The following is a 5,984-nucleotide window of genomic DNA, read 5'->3' on the forward strand; positions in this document are numbered from 1 at the left end:
AACTAAAATGAAATCAGGTACTATCTGTCCCGAAGGCTCACAATCTAGCTAAAGTACCTGATAAACTAAAAATATGTAATAACAACATAAAATACATTTCCAAGATCAAAATATCAACTTAATCAGTCATATGTTAGGTGTTGCCAGGATCTGCGCCCAAATCTGGGTGCGAGGATTTACACCAGTTGAAATGTGATGTAAATCCTTGCAACTAAATTAGGCACAGATCTGCCATATTCTATAACACTGTGTACAAATTCTAGGAATGCCCCCTGACATAACCATGCCCTCTCATTGCCACACTAGGAAGATAGACATATAATTCAAATTGTTGCTGATTACCATTAATAATTGATTGTAGGCCCTCAAATATTGGTGCTAATTGGCATGTTATTCAATTAAATTGTGCATGCAAATTGGACGCATGCCCAAAATTGCACACACTGTTTTGAGCACCATATATAATTTGCTGAACAAAGGTATGATTTGTAAACATCTGAAATTATACCTGCTATTTTTCTTGGGCATATAAAAAGTATTATTTTATGGCTTTCCTTTTTATAAGTCCTAGTCACGTTTGAAACATGCATAAACACTCTTTGTCTCCACTCCTTCCACAGGGAGGATGTTCCACGAATAGACCACTGTGAAGAATTTCCTCAGGATACTCCTAAGACTGCGCCTTTTTCTCTTCATCCTATACCCCTTCATTCCAAAACTTCCGTTCAATGGAAAGAGACTCGCCTCCTATGCATTTATACCACAGAGGTATTTCAATGTTTCTATCATATCTTCCCTTCCTGTCCCAACTTTCTGCCAAAGTATACATATTGAGATATTTAAGTCTGTTCCCATATGCTTTGAATCATTTTAGTAGCTACCTTCTGGACTCCATTCTGTTTATATCTCTTTGAAGATGTGATCTCCAGAAATGTACATAAGAACATAGCCATATTGGGTCAGACCAATGGTCCATTTAGCCCAAAACTTTCTTAAACCCAGCTATGCTAACTGCTGTAACCACATCCTCTGGCAATGAGTTCCCGAGCTTAACTATTCTTTGAATAACAAAGTATTTCCTCCTATTTATTTTAATAGTATTTCCATGTAATTTCAATGAGTGTCCCCTGGATTTTGTAGACCTAAATCATATCCCCCCTCAGCCATCTCTTTTTGATGCTGAGGAACCCCAGTCTCTATAGTCTTTCCTCAAACAAGAGGACTTCCATCCTCTTTATCATTTTGTTCACTCTTCTTTCAACCTTTTCTAATTCCTCCATATCTTTTTTGAGATAGTGATCAGAACTGTGCATAATACTCAAGGTGAGGATGCACCATGGAGCAATACAGAGGCATTATAATATTCTTGATCTTATTTACCATCTCTTCCCTAATCATCCCTAGCATCCTGTTTGTTTTTTGTCACAGCTGCAACAGTAGGCAGAAGATTTCAGCATAGTGTTCAAATGACAGCCTGATCTTTTTCTCGAGTGTTGACTCCTAAGGTGGATCCTAGCATAAGGTAACTATGATTTGGATTATTCTTCCTGATGTACATCACTTTGCATTTGCCACATTAAATTTAATCTACTATTTGGATGCCCGGTCTTCCAATTTCCTTAGGTCTTTCTGCAATTTTTCACAGTCCTCATGTGTTTTGACAACATTGAGTAGTTTAACATCATATGCAAATTTAATCATCTCACTTGTCCTTTCGATTTCCAGATTATTTATAAATATGTTAAATAGCACCTGTCCCAGTACAGGCCTGGATTTTCAAAAACCCGTGTTAAAAAGCGACGGTCTGCTACCGCAGCCGTTTTGATACTGAATCTAAAAACCTGAGACATTCTTAACAAATTGTGCATGCAAATAAGAGCAGCGAAGATTTCCTATATTGTTTCCTGGTTCTCCTATTTGTGTTTTCTTGTGTTCTCTGCCCTCTCCCTGATGGAGTTTATCTTATTGGGCCCTTATCATTGTTTGGGGATTGTTTCTACTTATGTTTGTAAGCTATAGGTGTTGTCCAGGAGGGCCCTTATTTTGCTGTGTATGTGCCTTTGTATGTCGTATACAAAGTAATTAAAGTTAGAGGCAGACATAGTCCTTAACCACCTCCCCAAGCTGTAAGCAGTACTTAGGAATCCAGAAAGCTAGTGGCATACAAGCTGTAAGCTGAACTTAATAGTCCTAAAAGCTAGTGGCATATAGTTGCAAGCAGTACATATTAGTCCTATAGCTAGTGCCTTACATGCTGCAAGCAGTGCAAAAGTCCTGCAAGCTGGTGGCAAACAGGCTGCAAGTAGAACATATAGTCCTAAAGCTATTGCCAGATGATCTAGATGCTGGTGTCATATGAGCTGAAGCAGTGTAGTTCCAGTCATATAAAGTATAAAGTAGTTGAGTAAAATCATCAAAAATCAAGAAAAAGTCAACACATTTGGAGACATCCAGAGAGGCACTATCTTTATAACTCTATGCCAGAGGTGGTACATAGTGTATACTGATAAAAGGTTTGTACCTATACTTTCGCTTGCACTTTAGGTACATAGCAGGAGCACTGGACGACAGAGCAACTCATTCATGCTGGCCCAACTCACTCCCCTTCTTTGTTGATGCTGGAACCCTGGTAGGGCAGCTCCTGGTGGCAATGAAGCTGCCATGTGTTTAGATTTGGTGTCTTCAGGCTCCAGTTAATGGCAGCATGTAGCAGGAATGTTGGGTAGAGCAATTCTCCCCCACCAGCCCGACTGAACTCCCCTCCTCTGCCAATGCTTTGGCTTGCGCCTTAGTCACGTAGCAGGAGCACTGGAGGGCCGAGCTACTCGCCTACGCTGGCCCAACTCACTCCCCTTTTCTACCGATGCTGGAACCCTGGTGGGAAGCTCCTGGTGGCAATGGAGCTGCCCTGTGTTTAGATTTGGTGCCTTCGAGCTCCCATTAATGGTGGCACGTAGAAGGAGCATCAGGGGGGGAGGACTCCTGGTGGCAATGCAGCTGCCCTAATTGGGTGAGGGGCAATTCCACTTACTCCAGTCCAAATGTACTTCATCCCCTAAACCAGGGGTTCCCAAATCTGTCCTGGGGCAGTAATGTTTTCAGGCTAGCCAGTAAAGTATTCAGAGGTATCCTACTTCTGAATTTTGGACTAAACAATGAATGTTTGAATCAAGCTAAAGAAAATCAGATTATATCACTGAAGGAATATAGGTACCTTATAGTTGAGCACCCTAAAGTTCCTGTCATCTATTTCACTCCTAAGATTCATAAATGGCTATAGTCCCCGCCGGGACATCCAATTGTGTCTAGAAAGGGTTCCTTGTTCTAGCCCCTTTCGCAGTATCTAATTCATAGCATTCCTTCTTTCATTGAAGATTCCAGTCATTTAATTCGGGACTTGATTCTGATATCCGTAAAACAAACTGTTATTTTGGTTACTCGCAATGTGAACGCGCTGTATGCTAATATTCCTCAACAGCAGGCGTTGGAGCTGTTGTGTGGATTGATTGACACATTGAACATTGGTGGGGGGCAGAAACAGTTACTTAAAGAATTAAGCCAGCTAGTCCTTAGGTGCAATTATTTTAAATATAATGATGATAATTTTTTGCAAACTAAAGGAGTGGCAATGGGGGCCACGGTAGCCCCTTCTATAGCCTGTTTGTATATGGCAAGATTTGAAAATTTATTTGTGGAAGGGAGCCATTTTAGTGGGGACATTGTCACCTGGAAGCGTTTTATAGACATTTTAATAATTTGGTCAGGTACAGAAAACTCTTTGAATAACTTTTTACAGTACCTGAATGGATGTGATCCTAATATAACCTTCCAGGCGACCATGTCATCCACTAGCATTCATTATCTGGACATTCAGATTGAAGTTCGGCAAGAAAGGTTTATTACTTCGATATACAGGAAGTCTACTGACTGGAACATGGTCTTGCATTATAATAGTTACCATCCAAAAATGTTAAGAGACAGTGTTCAGGTGGCTGTGTAGTGAGCCAGCAGATTTTTTTTCACCAGTCCTGTTAAGATGACTGAGCACTTTGAGCAAAGAGATTATCCTCAGCAAACAATTAAGCGTGCATTTAAGAGAGCAAAGTACGCTGACAGGAACTGGTTTATGTTGAAAAAGACCAGAAGTCGTACAGATAATCGATTAACATCTATATTACCTTTTTCTAAGCAGTGATTAGGCAGGTGATTAAACAAAATTGGCACGTTTTACAGCTCCATGTGGGGCTCTGTCGCCAGCCGAGATTTGCATTCACATGGGGATGTGATTTTATCCAATGATAATGATAGGAGAGCAGATGGGAACACAGGAGGTCATTTCAAATGTAATCAATGTGTATATTGTAAATTCACATTGGAAACAGATATTCAGATCCCCAATAGTGGTAAGATGTTTCATTTACAAGAGAGAACCAATTGTAATACAAGTCAGGTGATCTATGGAGTGGTTGCCCGTGTAACAAGAGGTGCTTAGGGCAAACAAAACGCAAAGTTAAGTACCGTATTGCTCAGCATTTGAGCAATTTACATTTAGAAAAAAACTGATTTGCCCTTAGTAGCCCACTGGGGCCAACATAAGCATGAAATTAAAGACTTAAGGTTTATAGTATTGATGACTATTCAGCTTAATAGAGGGGTAATATATCTGAAATATTGATTAGGAAGGAACAAAGGTTGGTATATTTATGGGAAACAGTAGAACCTAAGGGCTTGAATAAGGAGATTGAGTGGCACCTGGTATGAAGAATATTCAATTTAAAGGGTAACAGTAAGTGAGGAAAGTAAATGGAAATGAGTTTTTAAGCAGGTTACTGCTGTTGGATCGTGGTTTGGAGATCTCATCCGCATTAGCTGCCTTTAGATATGTTGGTATAATGAATAAACAGGTATTTAATGTTATTATATATTGTTATATAGGTGAATATATGTTAGTATGAGTATTGTAAGAATAACAAGGGGATTTTATGTATGTTTCAAGGAGTGGAGCCGTAACCAGGGAAGCTCCTGAGGACGTCCTTGAGGCAAAACACGGAAACGTGTCGAGCGTGATTTCCAAATATGAGTGACATTATGGAACAAGTGTGAAAAACTGAATCAACTGAAGAACAATTGCAACAAGAAACAATAAGTGCAACTTTTTCTGCTAATACATGAAGATATGGGTGAACTGTGATAAGAGATATTTTAATTAACTTTAATGAACTGGAGGGCTCCATTTGTCTGATTTATGTATGTTTGTAATGTGAAGCAATATGATAAGTTATATGATTTATTTTTGAATTTGTATTAATAAATGAGATTATATTGGTAAAGTAGCTTTTTAGGTTTTAAGATATTTAGCAATATATATGCCGTAGATAGCCTGAAAACCTAATTGGCTGGGGTTCCCTCAGACCAGGTTTGGTGATCACTGCCCTAATTTATGCTGTTCTCTCAAGCTTTTGTAGCCCAACTGCATGATCCTGCACTTTTTTAGCATTATATCTTAGCTTCCATGCTATCCATACCATCAGGGGTGTCTACCCTATTGCAGATTTTGGTATCATCCACAAAGAGAGAAACCTTACCAGACCAGTCTTCAGCGATATCATTTACAAAAATGTTACAAAGAGCCAGAAGAAGAACTGAACCTTATGGCATACCATTGGTAACATCTCTTTCCTCAGAGTGCACTTCATTTACTAGGACTCTCTTTTGCCTTTCACCCAACCGATTCCTAAACTACTCTCATTTTGGTGCACTTATTCATCTTATTTATGTCATCGATGTGGAACAGTGTCAAAGGCATTGCTCAAATCTAAGGACACAACATCTAGTGTTCTTCCTTGATCCAACTATTTGATCACCAAGTGAAAGATATTAATAAGATTTGTCTGACAAGTTCTGCCTTAGGTCCTGCAATCCACTGGGTTCCAGAAACTTCAGTATTCCCTGTTAGAAGTATTACTTACCACAGACATCCCAAG

General features: G+C 39.4%; 1 long non-coding RNA gene across 1 annotated transcript; it reads left to right on the forward strand.

Annotated features, from left to right (window-relative positions):
* The first annotated feature begins 322 nt into the window (after positions 1-322).
* On the forward strand, positions 323-5,778 carry LOC117365859. Its single transcript, XR_004540491.1, has 3 exons — positions 323-768; positions 1,429-1,522; positions 4,997-5,778. It is a non-coding gene; the product is annotated as an uncharacterized LOC117365859 (long non-coding RNA).
* The last annotated feature ends 206 nt before the right edge of the window (positions 5,779-5,984 follow it).

The sequence above is a fragment of the Geotrypetes seraphini genome, chromosome 1, assembly GCF_902459505.1.
Source record: "Geotrypetes seraphini chromosome 1, aGeoSer1.1, whole genome shotgun sequence".
Taxonomy (NCBI): domain Eukaryota; kingdom Metazoa; phylum Chordata; class Amphibia; order Gymnophiona; family Dermophiidae; genus Geotrypetes; species Geotrypetes seraphini.